The sequence below is a fragment of the Aotus nancymaae genome, unplaced genomic scaffold (assembly GCF_030222135.1).
Source record: "Aotus nancymaae isolate 86718 unplaced genomic scaffold, 86718_ANA_hifiasm-v0.15.2.pri h1tg000057l, whole genome shotgun sequence".
Lineage (NCBI taxonomy): Eukaryota > Metazoa > Chordata > Mammalia > Primates > Aotidae > Aotus > Aotus nancymaae.
Genome location: NW_026988471.1, coordinates 9,387,297 through 9,398,109, shown reverse-complemented (window position 1 = coordinate 9,398,109; position 10,813 = coordinate 9,387,297). Strand labels below are relative to the sequence as shown.

The window sequence follows — 10,813 nt, the reverse complement described above, 5'->3', positions numbered from 1 at the left end:
AAACTGATACGTAACTACTAGTCCTTATGGCTTGCCCTATTAAGGACCAGCTGCTAAACTCTTAACCCAATTTTTTATTTTTATTTTTTAGAGATGGGGCTTTGCTACGTTGCTCAGGCTGGCCTCGAACTCCTTGGGCTGAAGTGATCCCCTCACCTCCACCTCCTGAATATCTGGGACTAGCATCTGGCTTCTTAGCCCAATTTCGATTAAAGTTGTGTATATTATTTTTTAGGGCTGTATATTTAAATTACCACAAAATCAGAGACTTACAACAACACAAATTAATTATCTTACAGTTCTGCAGATCAGAATTCCAACCCAAGTCTCACTGGGCTCAAACCAAGTCTCACTGGGCTCAAACCAAGCTGTCAGCTGGCCCTTCCTGGAGGCACTAAGGGAGCCGGGTCCCCTGCCTGCTGCAGCTCCTGGGGGCCACCCACTTTCCCTGGCTCATGGCCCTGCCTCCACCCACAAAGCCACCAACCCCAGCTGAGCCTTCCTCATGTGGCCACCCCTCTCTGGCTCTCCTCTTCCACCTCCCTCTTTCCCTGTTTCACTACGTAATTACTCTTGTGATTACACAGCCTGGGCAACCTGGTGAAACTCCGTCTCTACAAGAAATGCAAAAAGTAGCTGGGCATGGCAGCATACACCTACAGTCTAGCTACTCAGGAGGCTGAGGCAGGAGGACTGCTCGAGCCCAGGAGGTCGAGGCTGCAGTGAGCTGTAATCGCACCACTGCACTCCAGCCTGGGCAATGGAGTGAGACTCTATCTCAAAAAAAAAAAAAAAATTTTGTGATTACATCGGCTCCTGCAGATAATCTAGGATAATCTCCCTGTCTTAAAGGCAGCTGATTAGCAACCTCAATGCCACCTGCAACCATGAGTCTCCTGCACCACGTGACAGAACATATTCACAGCTTCCTGGATGAGCACATGGACATCTCATGGAGCCATGATTCTGCCTGGCACACTACATATGCAAATAACAATTCTACCTTCCTCAACACATTCTATTTGCCACTAATTGAGACCATCTCATTTAAAAGTCCAGTATTGGTAAAACTGTGTTTCATTGCTTGTTTTCTCATTTAAATCTCACCACAACACAGGGAGGTATAGTTCTACTATTCCCACTTTATTACATGAGGAAATCAAGGCTCCAATACATCACTTTTTTTTTTTAAGTCTCGCTCTGTCGCCCAGGCTGAAGTGCAGTGACGCGATCTCTGTTCACCGCAACCTCCGCCTCCTGGGTTCAAGTGATTCTCCTGCCTCAACCTCCCAAGTAGTTGGAACTACAGGCATGTACCACCATGCCTGGCTAATTTTTGTATTTTTAATAGAGAACGGGATTTTGCTATGTTGGCCAGGCTGGTCTCAAACTACTGACCTCAGGTGATCCACCCACCTCAGCCTCCCAAAGTGCTGGGATTACAGGCGTGAGCCACCACGCCCGGCCATAAGTCACTTTTGTTTCAGTGTTTCTTTTATCTATTAACATTTTTAGCATAGAAATTGTTAAATACATACAAAAATAGAGAGACTAGTACAATGAACCACCGTATAGCCGCCATCCAGCTTCAGCGATTGGCAGTCCACCTTCTGGCATTCTGATTCATGTAATTCCTGCCCCACTGTTTTCTGCTTGCTTGTTTTGCTGGCATATGTTAAAGCAGATCCCAGACGTGAGCATTTACTTTTCCATGCACTCAGCACACACTGACGAAGTAACTATGCATCTAACGCTGCTGGGTGCCAGGAGGAGATCACCAGGTGCCGTGTGCCCGAGCTGGTGGCAGGACATCGACTCCTCCTTCCACATGGCCAGGCAGCTTCCTGGGGTGCTGGCTGAGTCATCCTGCATAGAGCTCACCCTTGGGGTGGTCACCCTGGGGGCCAAAGGACCCTCCATAGCACTGTCCCATTCATAGTTCCCAGCTTGGCACCCAGCTAGAGAAGCCAGCTTCCCTGACCTGGCTGCTCACCAGCATCCAGGAGTTCATCTGCCCTGCTCTCCCCTCCAGACCCCGCCAGGCACCCCAACCTCCCCACCCAGGATGGGGCAGGGTGCAGAAAATAATCACAAGACACAATGCTGACTTTCAAAGAGCTTGGAATCAAGAGTGGTGGTTCTCAAAGTATAGCCCGGCCTGGCGGGAGGTCCCTGGATGGCCAAGAATGGGTCTCAGTGTCCCTAGTATGATGTCAAAGCGTATCTGACATGGACTGACTGTGTCCCTCCAAAATTCATATGTGGACATCCTAACCCCGAAGGTGATGGTATTAAGAGGTGGGGCCTCTGGGAGGTGATTAGGTCATGAGGCTGGAGCCTTTGTGAAGGGATCAGTGCCCTATAAGATAGGCCCCTGGGAGCCCATTCACCACTCCCACCATGTAAGGACACGGGGAGAAGACAGCTGGCTATGAACCAGAACCCGACTGTCCTGGCACCCTGATCTCCCAGCCTCCAGAACTCAGAGCTGTGAGGAATAAATGTCTGTTTTTCCTAGGCCACCTAGTTCATAGTACATTTTTTTTTTTTTTTGAGATGGAGTCTTGCTCTGTCGCCCAGGCTGGTGTGCAGCGGTGCGATCTCAGCTCACTGCAACCTCCACCTCTCAGGTTTAAGCAATTCTCCCACCTCAGGCTCCCGGGTAGCTGGAATTACAGGCACGTATCACCACACCCAGCTAGTTTTTGTATTTTTAGTAGAGACAGGGTTTTACCATGTCAGCCAGGCTGATCTCAAACTCCTGATCTCCGGTGATCCTCCCACCTCGGCCTCCCAAAGTGCTGGGATTACAGATGTGAGCCACTGTGCCCGGCCCATAGTACTTTCTTATAGCAGCCTGAACGGAATAAGACAGTATCCTACCACCATAAAGCAGATACACGGTCATTTATCCAGTTCCCCTCTGATTCTTCTTTGACACGACTTCAGTTTTCCACGGGAGAGTGGGGGTGTTTAGATGGTAGGCTGCTTGACCTTTTCAAATTAAGTGATCCCTCTTCAGAATGTGTGGCTCATTGTAGCTAATGCCCCAAGTTCATGAATTGTTGACTTTCGAAGTAAATTAGCACAGATCCGAGGGATCCCTGCAGGAACACCACCCTCCCCCACACTGTCATGTGATTCCTGAGTGGGAAAGAAGTGACAGCACGAACGGCCCATAACCCGGAGCCCAGCTGCCCAGGGCACAGCCCTTAGCCTGGGCACAGCGACAATAAGCCACCTAGTGGTTGTGGGAAAAAGACTAAGACCCATTGATCCTGGGGGAGGGACAGACAGGAAAATGATTTGCTCAACACCAGAAAAGAGTATTGTAAAAAGAGCCAGGCATAGTGGCTCACACCTATAATCCCAGAACTTTGGGAGGCTGAAGAACAAGGATTGCTTGAGGCCAGGAGTTCAAGACCAGCCTGGGTAACATAGTGAGACTTCATCGCTACAGAAAAAAAAAAAAAAAAAAAAAATTTTTTTTTTTTGATTAGCTGCACATGGTGGCTCACTCCTATAATTCCAGCTACTCAGGAGGCTGAGGTGAGAGGATCGCTTGAGCCCTGGAGGTCAAGACTGCAGTGAGCCATGATCGCAACACTGTACTCCAGCCTGAGTGACAGAGCTGAGACTCTGTCTCAAAAAAAAAAAAAAAAAAAAAAAGAGAGAGAACTGTGCAGTCTGTCAGACTGAGCACAATCCCACCTGGAGATCACCAGGAAAATTAGAAAATATTTTGAATGGAATAATAAACCCTTATCATATCAAAACTTGTATTTGCAGGGATGCAACCAAAGCAGTGCTCAGAGGGAAATTACTAGCCTGAAATGCTTGCATGAACCCAGGAGTTCAAGACCAGCCTGAGCTGGAGAAGGGAGAAAGCATTGGAAAGAAATGCACTAAGATCTATCTCAAGAAATTACAAAAGGAACAGCACAATAAACCTAAAGCAAGCAGGACTAGAAATAAGAAAACAAACTTAATGAACCAAGATACAGAGACAATCAATCAACAAAACCTAACGTTGTTTCCTTGAAAAGGCTGCAGAACTAATACATTTCTGGTGAGAATGATTGAGAAGAAAAGGGGTGACAATTACTACCATCCTGCAGGCAAACTGCGATGCTGCCCCTTGCTAGCAGCGTGTCTTTAGGCAAATTAATCAACCTCTCTAAGCCTGTTTCATCATCTTAAAATTGAGAAATAGAATATCTGCCTCACTGGCCATTATAAGAATTAAATGAGATAGTGTGAGTGTCCAGCAGAGAATAGAAACTACATAAATCATGCAAGTTATAATCACGGTGGTGATAGTTATCAATATTCTGAAGTACTACAGGGGGCTGGGCACGGTGGCTCACTCCTGTAATCCCAGCACTTTGGGAGGCCGAGGCAGGTAGATCACCTGAGGTCAGAAGTTCAAGACCAGCCTGGCCAACATGGTGAAACCCCATCTCTACTAAAAATACAAAAATCAAAAAAAAAAAAAAAAAATACAAAAATCGTGCTTGCTTCGGCAGCACATAAACTAAAATTGGAACGATACAGAGAAGATTAGCATGGCCCCTGCACAAGGACGACTTCTTTTAATTTTTTTAAATAAAATAGATAAAAACAAAAACAAAAACTAGCCAGGCATGGTGGTGCATGCCTGTAGTCCCAGCTACTCGGGAGGCTGAGGCACAAGAATCGCTTGAACCCGGGAGGTGGAGGTTGCAATGAGCCTCAATCGGACCACTGTGCTCCAGCCTGGGTGACAGAGCGGTATTACACCTCGAAAAAATAAATAAATAAAAATAAAGTGTTACGGGGAACAGGGAGGGAGGATGACTTCCTGCCTGGGGAGGTGGCAGGGATAGGTGATTTCTCAGCCTTGAAAAATGGAGAGGACTTCATAGAAGAAGAGAAAGAAGGACCATCCAGGCTGAAAGCCTAATGAGCAGGAGCAGGAGCCCTGGAGGCCTGAGTTCATCCAGAGGGGAGCAGGGGCCAGCAATGAGTGCCAAGGCCCTCCTGGGCCTCTCCGAGGCAGTGCCTGACATTTGAGGCCAACGCTGAAAACATAAATGGGTCCAGCACGTAGCCTTCATGTATTATGCAGTGAGGGTGAATAATGCATGACTTGGAATTTTTTTAACCATTTGGTCACAGATTTCGCTCCAGGGTGATGGAAATACAATGGCCATGCCCAGCCTGTCTGTAGAGTTCAGAGAATGATTTAGTTATAATAACCTCCAGGCTCACAGCAAAGTTATTTTCTGCTGGAAGCAAGTGAGTAAGTCTTTACCAGACCAAGTCAGCTTCCCCCAGTAGGAAGAGGTTCTCCCAGGACTGTTTATTTTCTCAAAGACCTCTGTCTACACGACAGGGACACACTCAGGGAAAGAGCTCTCAGTGCGTCCGGAGCCAGGTGTGTTCGGCTGTAAGCCTCAGCTGAGACCAGGGGCCCCTCCTCTGGGGGGAAGGGAGCCATCGGGTGACATCCTCTGTCCAGCCTGAGAGCTCCATCACTCCACAGGAAGGTCATTGGTGGCGCCGCTCTCTCAGGGAGGTGGCTCTGGGTGGAAGCTTCCAGAGAAAGTGGCTCTAGAGCTGGATTAGACAGAAGGAAACTCTAATCCCCAAAAACGAGGGGTGTGGAGGCCCCCAGCACGTCATGATAATAAAGACTTCAGAAAAGGTTTGCATCAGAATATGTAACTGGCAGAGTAACCTAGGACCTTGGGCTCCTCTACAAATACAGGCAATCTAGCCGGGCGCTGTGACTCATGCCTGTAATCCCAGCATTTTGGGAGGCTGAGGTAGGCAGATCACCTGAGGATGGGAGTTTGAGACCAGCCTGACCAACATGGAGAAACCCCGTCTCTACTAAAAATACAAAATTAGCCAGGCATGGTGGCATGTGCCTGTACTCCCAGCTACTTGGAGGCTGAGGCAGGAGAATCGCTTGAACCCAGGAAGCAGAGGTTGCAGTGAGCCGAGATCACACCATTGCACTCCAGCCTGGTCAACAAGAGCAAAACTCTGTTTCAAAAAAAAAAAGTACAGGCAATCCCTGGCTTATGATAGTTCAACCCAGGATTTTTGACATTATGATAGTGCGAACATGATATACATTCAATAGAAACTGTACTTCCCTCACAGTGCTGGACAGCGGCAGAGAGATCAGCTCCCACTCCCCACGCTGCCAATTTACAAGGGGTGTATTGGAATGTAACCCTGTTGTAAGTCAAGAAGCATCTGTAGTTACGAGGCAAATACCACACAACTCAGCAACTGCATTCTTGTGTGAACATAAGTTTGCAAAAGAATCTATACACTAGTCTCCGCAGCAGCTTTACTGTATAGCAGGCAAACCCTGGTAGCACTCAAATGTCCTTTCAAGGGTGAATGCCAGGCCGGCTGAGGCATGAGAATCGCTTGAACCTGGGAGTCGGAGGTTACAGTGGGCCGAGATCACACCTGTGTACTCCAGCCTGGGCGACAGAGTGAGACTCTGTCTCAGAAAAACAAAAACAAGCAAACAAAAGGGATGAATGCCCGACACCCTGCGGCACATCCAAACCCAGAAACACCACTGAGTAACGAAAATCACAAATCATTGGTAGACAGTGTCTAGTCTGTTCCAGCTGCTGTAACAAAATACCTTAGACTGCATCATTTATAGAGTAAAATCTTATTGCTCACAGCTCTGGAGGCTGGGAAGTCCAAGATCAAGGCGCCAGCAGATTCGGTGTCTGGTGAGTGCTCTCTGATTCACAGACAGCAGTTGGGTGCCGGGTCCTCACGTGGTGAAAGGGGCAGCCACACTCCCTTCCCCTGTCTTATAAAGGCATTAATTCCATGCATGCAGTCGGAGCCCTCATGACTTAGTCACTTCCCAAAGGTCCCACCTCTTAAAACTATTATATTGGGTATGAGGTTCCAACATCTGAATTTAGGAGGGCACAAACATTCAAACCACAGCACACGGCAACCTGGATGACTCTCCAGAGAACTATGCTGACTGCAAAAAGCCAATCCCCAAAGGTTACCAGTTACTTGATTCCATTTACAGACCATTCATGTGGTGGCAAAGGTATCGGGATAGAGAACAGACTGGTGGTTGCCAGAAGCTGGGTAGATGATTGTGTTAGAAACTAATAGGAGGCATGGCTAGGCACGGTGGCTCACGCCTGTAATCCCAGCACTTTGGGAGGCCGAGATAGGTGGATTACCTGAGGTCAGGAGTTCGAGACCAGTCTGGCCAAGATGGTGAAACTCTGTCTCTGCTAAAAATGCAAAAATTAGTTAGGCATGGTGGCATGTGCCTGTAGTCCCAGCTACCTAAGGCAGGAGAATTGCTTGAACCCGGAAGGTGGAGGTGGCAGTGAGCTGAAATGGTGCTGTTGCACTCCAGCCTGGGGAACAGAATCAAAGAAGGAAGGGATGGGGAGGGGAGGGGAGGGAAGGGAATCCCTGTGGCATTGGAACTGTGGTGGGGGGTGGGGCCACAAACATGAGCAGGTGATAAAAGTGCGTGGAACTAGAGGAACGTGCACAAGAATGGATGCAAAGAAAGCCAGGGACAGCTGAGGGTATTGGATCAATGTCAATACAGTTACCGTGACATTACCCTCCAGGCCCACAAGATGTCCATCTACAGGAGAATGCGGGACAAAGTGCACTGGATCTCTCTGTGTTACTCCGTACAACTGCATGGGAATCTATCATTATCTCAAAATAAAAGTTCTAACTTAAAAACAGTAATGATTTAATGTTAAGTGAAAAAGGCAGACCTCGAAACTTTATGTGATGATCAGTACTATTTTATTTTATTTTATTTATTTTGAGGCAAAGTCTCGCTCTGTCACCTAGGCTGGATTCCAATGGTGCAATGTCGGCTCACTGCAACCTTCACCTCCCGGGTTCAAGTGATTCTCCTACCTCAGCCTCCCAAATAGCTGGGATTACAGGCACCCAACACCACATCCAGCTAAGTTTTGTATTTTTAGTAAAGACGGAGTTTCACTGTGTTGCTCAGGCTGGTCTCAAACTCTTGACCTCCGGTGATCCACCTGCCTCAGCCTCCCAAAGTGCTGGGATTACAGGCCTAAGCCACTGCGCCCGGCCCAATCAGTACTATTTTAAAGACCTCAAAATTTACACCTAATATCTACTAAAGTGAAACAACTGCCTACCCTATGATCCAGCAATTCCATTCCTAAATATACCCCCAAGAGAAACAGGTGCGTATGGCCACCAGAAAATGTGTACAAGAAAGTTAGTGGCAGTTTCATTCCTAATAGCCACAGTGGGCAACAATCCGAATGTCCGTCAACAGTGGAATCAATAGATTGGGTTTTGTTCATACAGTGGAATCCTTAACACGTCAATTATAAAGAAACAAACTTGTGCTGTACACGACATTCAGGAATCTTCCTGACCAACATTAAGCAAAAGAAACCAGACGCAAAATGTAAAACGGTGCAACCACTGTGGGAAATGGTACGGTGGTTCCTTTAAAAAATTAGAAGTAGAATTACCATGTGATCGGGAGTTCCACTTCTGGGTATATATCCAAAAGAACTGAAAACAGGGTCTTGAAGAGATATTTGTGCACACGTGTTCACGGCAGCATTATTCACAGTGTCTAAAACTTGGGCAGAAACTACCCCCAAGGGTCCATTGGCTGATGAATGCATGATATCCATAATGGAATAGTATTCAGCCTAAAAAAAGAGAAAGAAATTCGGACATGCTACCACATGGATGAACTTTGAAGACATTATGCTAAGTGAAATAAGCTAGACACAAAAAGACAAGTGCTGTATGAACCCACCCATAGGAGGTACCTAGAACTGTCAAATTCATAGGAACAAGGGCGGGCAGTGGCTCACGCCTGTAATCCCAGCACTTTGGGAGGCTGAGGTGGGTGGATCACTTGAGGTCACATGTTTGAGACCAGCCTGGTCAACATGGTGAAACCCTGTCTCTACTAAAAAATATCAAAAAAAAGATTAGCTGGGCGTGGCGGTGTGTGCCTGTAATCCCAGCTACTCAGGGGGCTGCGGCAGGAGGACCTGGGAGGCAGAGGTTGCAGTAAGCCAAGATCGCACCACTGCACTCCCGCCTGGGGGACATAGGGAAACACTGTCTCAAAAACTAAAATAAAATTTTTTTTAATTATATGAACAGAAGGTAGAATGGTGGTTACCGGGGCTGTGGGGAGGAGGGAGTAGAGCGTGTTTAATGAGAATAGAGTTTAGTTTTACAAGATGAAAAGAGATCTAGCGATGGATGGCAGTGACGGTTATGCCACATTATGAATGTGTTTAATAATGTTGAACCGTACAGTTGAAAATGGTTAAGATGATAAATTTTATGTGTATTTTAACACAATTTTTTAAATGAAAAAAAAAAAAAAAACAGCCAGACACAAAGACCACATACAACACGGTTCATTTATATGAGGTTTAAGAACAGACCCAACTATTCTATGGAATACAGTGAGAATCCGGGTTTGCTGAAGAGCGTGTGAGCAAGGCTGGGCAGGGCCTGCGGTGCCCCTGGGCACTGGCACTGCTCTCTATCCTAACACAGGTGGTGGGCGCAGAGTGTGTACGTGTCTAATACTTAACTACAAACTTCAGATTTGTGCACTTCGCTGCATGTGAGTTATATCTAAATAAACATTTTAAATAAGGAAAAGCCACCCGCATAGATGGAGGGGCGGAGGGAACTCCGGCAGCGTGTTCGCGGAGCCTTTCTAGGCACATTTAGGCATCTTTTCCTCTTCTTTCCCTTTTCCCTATTTCCAAACCTTCTGTAAAATGAGGAGGTACTGCATAAGAGAAACCTTATAGCAGCTAGCAACATTTTTTCTTCTTTTTATCATTTTCGAGTCTCAGTCTGTCACCCAGGCTGGAATGCAGTGGTGCAGTCATAGCTCACCGCAGCCTCTAGCTCCTGGGCTTAAGTGATCCTCCTGCCTCAGCCTCCCAAATACCTGAAACCACAGGCATGTGCCACCACACGTGGGTAAGTTTTAAGTTTTTTGTAGAGCTGGAGATGGGGTCTTGCTGTGTTGCCCAGGTTAGTCTGGAACTCCTGGCCTCAAGTGTTCCTTTGGCCTCCCAAAGTACTGGGATTATAGGCATGAGCCACCATACCTAGTTTTTTTTTTTTTTTTTAAAGAAAAAATTCAGTAGTCTACAGTCATTGAGGTCTTCTGAAGAGAGTGACCCCTCAGGGAATGTTTCGTTCTCACTCTACCCCACAGGCCCTCGTGGGCCTGCTTTCGCTGAGGACACAGAGCTGGGAGCGCCCCGCCTGCCCACGGAGACCACGGAAGGCCCGGCTGGCAAGGGAGCTGACAGGGGATGGCCACGGCCATTTTCCTCTGCTGACGCTGGGCCCGGGCAGCCGGCACTGAGGAGCTCCTCAGATACTGTTTCTCCCCAAGCGCCGCTGTCTTAGCTCAGGCCACAGACGGGACAGCATAAACAGCAGAAATCTACTTCTCACAGTTCTGGGGACCAGAGTCCAAGGTCACGGTGCAGCCAGGGTCCAGGGTCCAGCAAGGGCCCCTCCTGGGTGGGAGGCGGCCGCCTCCTCCCGGTGTCCTCAGGTGGCAGAGAGAAGGCGGCAGGCCTAAGAAGCCTAATCCTAGTGGCTCGGCACCTGCCCCTACGACCTCATTTAACCATAATTGCTGCCCTACTCCAAATACAGCCACACCGGGGGCTTGGGCTTCCACATGTGAATTTCGGGGGCCACAGTTCATCAATAGCAGAATTATACTGACTATTCAGTCAATGGTGCCTCC

The 10,813-nt window shown here is 47.7% G+C and overlaps 1 pseudogene; it reads left to right on the top strand.

Annotated features, from left to right (window-relative positions):
• The first annotated feature begins 4,510 nt into the window (after positions 1 to 4,510).
• Positions 4,511 to 4,603, top strand: LOC135269763 (U6 spliceosomal RNA; annotated as a pseudogene).
• Positions 4,604 to 10,813: the final 6,210 nt, after the last annotated feature.